The sequence below is a fragment of the Megalobrama amblycephala genome, linkage group LG4, assembly GCF_018812025.1.
Source record: "Megalobrama amblycephala isolate DHTTF-2021 linkage group LG4, ASM1881202v1, whole genome shotgun sequence".
Lineage (NCBI taxonomy): Eukaryota > Metazoa > Chordata > Actinopteri > Cypriniformes > Xenocyprididae > Megalobrama > Megalobrama amblycephala.
Genome location: NC_063047.1, coordinates 19,825,497 through 19,834,774, shown reverse-complemented (window position 1 = coordinate 19,834,774; position 9,278 = coordinate 19,825,497).

Here is a 9,278-nt window from a genome sequence, read left to right as displayed (position 1 = left end):
GTAACTAAGGGGGGGGCGGGTCTTTGCTAAGGGTCAATTGCAGGTTTCAAACAGAGATGGCAAAAAAGAGGCAAAACATACGGACTGCAGCTTTACATGGGTGATAATTAACACATGGCAATGAATTTTGTATTTGTTTTTTGTAAAATCATTTGCATTTTTTTTATTTTCTATTGTATTAGTTATTAGAATTAATCAGGAATAAAAACTCAAAGTGTCATTAGAAGAATGTATAGCCTAAAATTAGCTTTCATCCTACTGAATGCAATAAGATGAAAACAGTTCAATAATAAAATATAAATAATTAGGCATGATACCCATACATTCTTCAGGGAGAAATGCATGCATACATGCTTTAATAATTTTTAAAAAGCTGGTTCCTTTCATATTGTATTTTTCTTATCACAATTGTACAGTCTTGCAGTTCTCTTATTCGCAAACTAGGACTTTCACTGTTTCACTTTGGTAAATGGTTTCCATTCTCTTGAAAGGATTTGAAATGTAACTTTCAGTTTCGTGTTTTCGTCCTTGAGGGAGGCTAAAAGGTGATGTTGCCTTATCACCATAAAAACAAACTGGCTTGACTGATAGATTTTGAGCTTCTGATTGCTTTCTCCCCCAGATATGATGTACACAAAAATACAGTCATCTGACATTTGTGTTGTGAGATCTGAGGACTGATTTCACTGTTATGGGAAAATTAAGCTTTTATAGGATGATTCATAATAATACTGCCATGTAAAATGTCAACGTTCAAGCATAATCTTAAAGGTTTAGTTCACCCAAAAAATTAAAATTCCGTCATTTATTACTCACCCTCATGTCGTTCCACACCCGTAAGACCTTCTTTCATGTTCGGAACACAAATTAAGATATTTTAGTTGAAAGCCGATGGCTCTGTGAGGCCTGCATAGCCAGCAATGACACTTCCTCTCTCAAGATCCATAAAGGTACTAAAAACATATTTAAATCAGTTCATGTGAGTTCAGTGGTTCAATATTAATATTATAAAGAGACGAGAATATTTTTGGAGCGCCAAAAAAACAAAATAACGACTTATTTAGTGATGGCCGATTTCAAAACACTGCTTCATGAAGCTTCGGAGCACAGATGAATCAGTGTGTCGAATCATGATTCAGATCACGTGTCAAACTGCCAACGGCTGAAATCACGTGACTTTGGTGCTCCGAACAGCAGATTCGACACACTTATTCATTTGTGCTCCGAAGCTTCCTGAAGCAGTGTTTTGAAATCGGCCATCACTAAATAAGTCGTTATTTTGTTTTTTTGGCGCTCCAAAAATATTCTCGTCGCTTTATAATATTAATATTGAACCACTGTAATCACATGATCCGATTTAAATATGTTTTTAGTACCTTTATGGATCTTGAGAGAGGAAATGTCATTACTCCCTATGGAGGCCTCACAGAGCCATCGGATTTCAACTAAAGTATCTTAATTTGTGTTCCGAAGATTAACGAAGGTCTTACGGGTGTGGAACAGCATGAGGGTGAGTAATTAATGACAGAATTTTCATTTTTGGGTGAACTAACCCTTTAATCTCTTTCTATATATTTTTAAACCGCACATAAGTCAGGAGCAGTAAAATATTTGATACAAGGAATATAAATTGTATTTATATTAAAGTTAAATGGTTAGTATAAATGGTTATATGGTGTCCGTGTTACAGTGTAATTATACATTTAAGTAATTAACAACATACTATAAGGTTAGAATTGGGAGTTGGTTTAGGGTTAGCTGCATGTATTATGCATAATTTATAGTTATTACTTACTGCAGTAACTACATGTAACGTGTGTAGCAAGGACACTGTAAAATAGTGTTACTAAATACTGAAGACAAAAAAGCAAGCTTAGACTCAAATTCTTGTTTTGTTTAAGATGGGGAATTTTAGTGTACAGAATGAATAATCAATGTCTGATCATTTTGCTGAAACTTGTTTACCAAAATAGTTTGATGTTTAACACAAATGCCTTGTTGGACAGACAGAAATTGCAAAATAAGGGAACAGAAAATGCTGCCTTTGTCGAGCTGAAGATTTTGTCTATTTTCAGACTGCAGAGCTCTGAGCAACTGCTGGCTTGGGCATTTTGCTACGTGTCTTACCATAAATGAAGAGGCACCATGACCAGCATCAGATAGCTCTGCCTGCATCGAAGGTCATGGGTCAGCAAGACAAATGTCCATAAACACCTGCAAAAAAAAATCCTGGAATGGTTGAAAACAAAATGGTTCTGAAGTGGCAAGCAATATAAATCCAATTGAACATCAATGGAGGGATCTGAAGCAGCAGTTGGAAGAAGGCAGTTTTGATATTAAAATTGGAGCAGTTTGCAAAAGAAAAGTAGGCCAAACCGCCAGAAGAGAGCTTTAAGAACATCACTGGTTTCTATATGAAGCACATAATTACAGTAATATTGTTTAAAGCTCTGTTATTTTATTAAATTTACAGTGCAAAAAATACTGTCCAAGGCATTTTAGGATTTCAGTTTGTAGTTTTTTTTAAAATGGTAAACCAAAGAAATAAGTATGTGAATATGAAAAGATGTTTTCATTTCAAGATTCTGTGATTAGTGAATGAATGAATGAATGAATGAATGAATGAATTATGCAAAAGTTCTATTTAATTTGGCCGTATTTGTATGGGTTTTGTTTAATTATCAAAACTATATTGACCTTTGTCTCTGAATCCAAAGAGATCTTTTGACTATAAATTGCTTTTGACCTTTACAATAACCTTTTTGCCTACATGTTCATAAGCCTACATAAACCAGTATAATAAATATCTTCTCACGTATATATTTTAGAATGTAAGTCCCAAAGAGAGCAACTCAAGCTTTGATCTGGTTTCGTTTACTTCAAAAGGATCCTTTGTTTTTCAGTTGCAAAATGTTCTTATAAACCGTGTCATTTCTGTGTATACTAATACATATTTTTGTAAAAAAAAAATAATAATAATACTCTATGACAAAATGACTTGAAAATGTATGGGTGTTTATTTTTTAACTCTCTTTTCCCCCACAGTCTCATTGTGTATGGATTACAGGTGAATTCTCACATTGTTGACGTTTTTCTGAAAGTCATGAACATTTACATCTCAAATTATGTACCTACTTTATTTAGTTTAACAGCATTTTGTGGTGAAATTACATTTGAACTAATTTTCACCTATAATTTTATAGCTAGAATTTTTACATAAAAAATAAAAGGCAATACACAAAAGGCATCTGCAAAGTATATAAAAGTAAAATAATCAACATCCTGGAAACAGAATTGGCCAAAGTTGAAGAAACTTTTTTTCCATAGGGTTAAACCATGATGAAACTTATTTTTGTTACTTCTTCACTGATTCTGAGTATTGTTTAAAGTGTCTGCCAGCTCCATCTTCACTGCTCTGTTCCTCTTCAGTTGGTTTTATCATATTAAGCAGAGTCCTATTAACCTTCTTTATGGATACTGGGTTAAATATTTCTTTTTGCATTATTTAAACAGGGGTTCTCTCAGCTGGGGGACCGAAGCACACTTTCAAAGGGCTGCATAACTTAATAAAGGTTATAGGCCATCAAAAATGAACATTTCTAATGTTTTTAGAATTTTTTATTTTTTTATTTATTTATTTTTTTGCTATTTCGTAGGCCTAACTATAACCTATGTCATTTTTCCTAATAGAGTACGATTGGAAACTTAAAATCAGGCTGTGGAATCGACCGAACATATAGGCTAGTTAATAATCGCAAAACAGGGTTTTTTTTTCTTTCTTTTTTTCCATCTCTTCAGAATGGTAAACAGCAATTTGACATTCAGTCACTTGATCAAAACATTATCCACAAAATCCACAGCACCAAGTGAGTGGTTTAATAAGTTCATTAATAGACTATATATGTGGGTAGTAGTAGGCCTATAGACGTAGCCTATGTCATCTACACAATGCGTTGAGGCTTTGTTCCACTTTCCGATCACGAAATAGATGTAGCAGGCTTCAAGGACCCGCGCTGATATTTAGCATGTGGGGGCGCGTCTGTGGGTTCTGACCACACGAGGCTCCACTCATTGCTACAATAGAGGTATGACTCATAATTCACAGATTACTCATAGGGAGCCCTAATAAATGAAAAGACTTTTATGAGTTTATGAGATTAAATCCCATAGTTATTTCCCTACTCCCCCATGGCTGATGTCACAGCCCTCATCCTAAATTGTTTTATAATGATTGTTCACAGGAGAAAAGTATGACAGAAGAGGCATTAAACTTTATTTAGTGTCCTTAACTACATGTTTATTTAAATAGCAAGTTTATTCATGACAAAAGTTATTCTGCCCTCACAATGGCGTCCCTCTTCCCAAAGTTAGACAGATACAGTAGGTAAACTCTTTCCAACACGTAGGCTTGTGGGAGAATGCTGCTTTATTCCACACCACGATGAATATGTTGAAACAAAGTGAAACTACAGAAAGGAGATGTAAATATAATAGAACTACTTAGTTATCTCCAACAAAATAACACTAATCTGAATTCATTGTATATAGTTCTTAAAATGGCTGAAATTCCATATTACACAGCTTTATACATAGTAAATTTAACAAATTTAATACAAATTAATCAAAACTTACAGAGAATGCTTTCTACAGAGGATCACAAAATGAATGGCTTCATCCAGTTTCTTCTGTGTTGTACTAACTTTAACCAGTGCCCAAGGAAGTCGACCGGAAGTTGAAGTCGGCCGCGTGTCGCCATCTTGTAGCAGAACTTCACTTGCGTTAGCATCCCATTGACTCCCATTCATTTTGGCGTCACTTTGACAGCGAATAACTTTACATCTGAGGCGTTTAAAGACTCCATTTGTCCATTATTTATTTCTAAAGATACACGACAATGTATAAAGGGCTACTGTCTATGACTTTAACTGATGCAATGGACCCTTCGCTAAGCCACGCCCGAAAACCGCCACAGGCCAATCGTGGTTTAGCAACCGTTACTAGGCGCGGGAGGTCTGTCAAGCTTTCGAGCGAGGGAACATGCCGAAGCGTTGTGCTTATGGATTGTGTTAATCTGATACCCGAGTTTAGACGGGGTGGTGGAATTTTTTCCCTTCTCGAAACCTAAAACCCAAGGGGAGAAGTGCCGGTGTTCTGACAATTTGTGCTACCCTGTCAGATTTGACTACCTCCCATTGAAACAGTGGGTAACGTTAGCAAAATCTGAAAAATGCTAACGTTACCTATCAGATTGTGCTTCCAGCGTGATATTAACGTGGTTTATGGCTTTATTAACATCTACACTTTCCCCAACCCTAAACCTACCCTTAACAATAATGCAAGTACAGTAATTGTGTGTTATTTATCATGACGACAATGATGTAATATTGATGTATGCATATGCAGTAAGTCCGGGTAGGTTAGCTAGCTAGCTAACTCAGCACATCGTTGCTTGGAAATAATGACGGTTCTTTGTTCATAATGCATATAACGTATTTTAATGTGAAATAATATGATTAAAGCAGACTTCCCAACCTGCAAAAAGTCATTTCAGGGAGGTCCCCCCCCATAGTTACTATGGCAACTATTTTTTAAAGAAAGCTACTATGTATTTGAAATGGAATCAATTAAAAACAAAACATTAAATGAATGATCCAGAACACTCCCTGCCTGGCATTCGTAGGATGTCATCACTAAACATGACACCTCTTATTCCATCTTTGAAGGCAGGAGAAGGACTGTGTCTGAGATGGGACGTAAGTAGACCTTTGGTGTTCCGTCTTTTATTGTCTTAACTTCAATCTTCCTGACTCTTCATTGTTTCCTGGGAAACTCTTTTGTATAATGCCAATGGGCCAGTAATTTCTTTTAACTTGACTTTCCTTGAGCAGGACTACGTTCCTCTCTTTGCCACTTTCTGCGATTTTGAAGAGTTTAGTTACTCCCTTCTCCATTGATGCCAAAAGGTGTTGGCTAAACTTTGAACTTGTCTCCACTGGCGGATGTAGAGGTCCCTTTCATTAAAGTTGCCATTTGGAAGTGCACAAGCACAAGCGTGCTAGTCTTTTGTGTGAGAAGTGTTGCTGGGGTTAGGATGAGTGGATTGTTCGGATCTGTTGATACTGGTATTAATGGACAAGCATTTACAATATCTGAAACCTCTGCCATGAATGTGATAAGGACTTCATGGATGAGATTGACATGGTGATGCCTATCATTCCCAGCTGCCTCCCATGTGTGATGAGTGTAATGGGTTGAAACTACAAGTGCACCCGTTGGGACTTAGGAAATTCTGTATTTCTTTGTTACTTGTGTCTGTACTGAATTTTAGTTCTTTGCATGCCCCAACAAAGTTTGTACCACAATCAGATCTTATCTGTTTAGCTGGTCCGTGAATGGAGAAGAATCTTCATAGAGCATTTATGAAGCTTGAAGTGTCCAGTGATTCAATCCCTTCAATGTGTATAGCTAGTGTGCTCATGCATGTGAAGAGTACTGCCCAGCGTTTGTTGCTAGCGAGACCTCCTCTGGTTCATCGTGATGTGATTTTCCATGGTCCAAATACATCCAGTCCGACATAAGAGAATGGGGAATCAGTGCTCAGGCAGTCCACAGGTAAGTCAATCATTTTTTGTGTTCTATCTTCCCTCTCAGTTTGCGGCAGGTGACACAATGATGGATAATGCTACTAATTCTTCATTTTCCACCAAAAATCCACAGACCTGCAGCTCTTAAGGCATCTTCTGTGAAATGGCGTCCTTGATGTTGAACCTGGGAGGTTGTGACATGACTACGACCAGGTAAGATTAATGGGTTGACTTCATCTTTCTCAAAGGCTGGGAGAAGCGGCCTCCAATCCTGAGTAGGCCTGACTCATCTATGTATGGGAACAGATTGAAGAGAGGACTGTTCTTAGAAATATCTATTTTTCTCTCAAGGCACTTTAGTTCATCCTGAAAGGTCTCCTGTTGCAGGCTGCGTATTATGATTTCCTTAGCAATTTGCAGATCTCCTGCTGAATGTGGTTTATTACATATGTGCCATCCTCTGCATTCCTTTGATTTATTGTCTTTGCTGAAGGAGCAAGTGATGTGTTTTAGTCGTGAAATAGTATTTAGAAAATGTTACAAGTCTGAGAACTTCTCAAAGTATGCAGTGTTAAGTTTATGGCAGACAACTTCAGTGGCACAAACACTGACCTTGGGGCGAATCTCAGCATCAGATTCAGGATCAACTAAGTCTATGGGAGTTGAAGATGTTGCTTCTTGTTCAAGTGACTTGTACAAGAATGCTGCTCCTGTCAACCATGTGCTGTTCATTAGGTTTTCTGCTGAGATTGATCTTGAAGCATGATCAGCAGGGTTGTGGTTAGTAGGGACATACTTCCACTGCTCAGGAGAGGTGGATCTCTTTATACGCTGTACCAAATTGTTCACATACACGTAAATTCTTCTAGATTGTGAATGTATCCCCAAGGACAACTTTACTATCTGAGTAAAAGGTGACAGCATCAAATTTGACATAAGTCTCATCTGTGACGGTTTCAGCTATCTCCACTTCAAGTACTGCTGCACATTGCTCAAGCCTTGGAATTGTAATTGCAGGATGAGGAGCGAGCTCGGCTTTTCAACAAATGAAACCAAAATTTATTTTGCCATTTGAATCAGTGGTCTTTAAATAAGCAACAGCAGCGATGGCAGTGATAGAGGCATCACTGAAAACACACATTTCGTTTCTCTGCGCATTACTGAGAGTGGTGGGCATGTATGCTTTGGAGATTGTAATTTTATTCAGTTCTTTCAATGAATCTTTCGATGTTTTCCATTCATTGAACATTTTCTCTGACAGAGGAGCATCCCAGTCACATGTCTCCATGGTGAGCTCCCTCATCTTGTGTATGGTTTCCATTATCTGACACCTGAAAGCTGAATTTGTCTTTTGAAACAACCCAGCTAACCCCTAAACTTCTCTGCATATGGGGAAAGTCAACAGCAAGGTCTAAGTCCTTCAGGTTCTTTGCTAAATCTTCTTGAGGGAATGCACTCATTACTTCAATTTAGTTTGAGGCTATCTTGTGTAGGCAAAGATTTGAAGCTGCCAGCATGAGTTGGGCATTTTTAAGTAGTGTGTTGGCTTCTTGTTCTGTAGATAGGGATACCAGGGCATCATCAACATAAAAATTCCTCTCAACGAACTGTCTTGCCTCTAAACCATGTTCCTTCTCTCCTTCTAGGGCAGCTTTCTTGAGCCCGTACATGGCCACAGCTGGTGAGGGACTGTTGCTGAAGACATGCCCTGCAAACAAGCCATGCTGGCTTTTTGCGGGCACAGTGGGATAGGGCCAGCCCACGGCAAATCTAAACAGGCCTGGTGCAGGCTTGCCCAGGTGAGGCCCACAGCTTTGGGCTCACTGCAGGCTCTCTGTGAGCAGCCCACACTAGCGAACTTCCCACATTGGGCCGGTTGCACCAACTGGATGTAAAAAGGTTGGGTGTAAGCTCTACGCTGGACTTAGTTATGTCCAGCTTTCCGATGAATATTTACACCTGTTGCACCATCTAAAACTACGACTAGGCACAGGTACGCTTAGCATAGACGATGCGCATACACGATGGCATGTTCATATTTATCTTTATTTTCACCGTGGAAACAAGTCAAGACTTCTAACTTTACACCTTCCTTTGACTAGGTGTAAGATTTAGTCTCAGACTTGCGCTACGCCCAGATGGTGCAACAGGTATTAATTCTACGCAGGACTTAAAACACATTTTACGTCTTACGACCGGGTGTACGTCTAGCTGGTGCAACCAGGCCATTAAGCCCATGATGGCCCAGTGTGGGCCAGCCTGTTCGAGCCCAGAGCAACTTTTGTACCTCTGGGCCCATGCAGGTTTTGTGTAAGCAGCCCACTTTTATTTCCCATGCTCAGTTTGGCTGTGTTTTTAAACAGCATTTTATGTTTTCTTAAATGACATACAAATGTATGTAAAATTACAAAAATAATTGTACATACATGTGTGGGCCCAGTGAGGGATTCCTGGGGGCTAAGTGAGGGCTGCCCGTGCAGGGCCAGCATTAAGAGCCTGTGTGGGCCCAGTAATGGCTTCCTGGGGGCTAAGTTAGGGTAGCTTATTATGAGCTATTGATTTGAGGTGAGTATGGCTCCAAGCAGCATCAGGAGTAGGGATCTCAGCTCTGTTGTCGGGTAGTTCATTACAATAAGTGTGGGAAGTGTGAAACTGGCACTGTCATTGATTGATTCTACAATGAAACCCTTTGCT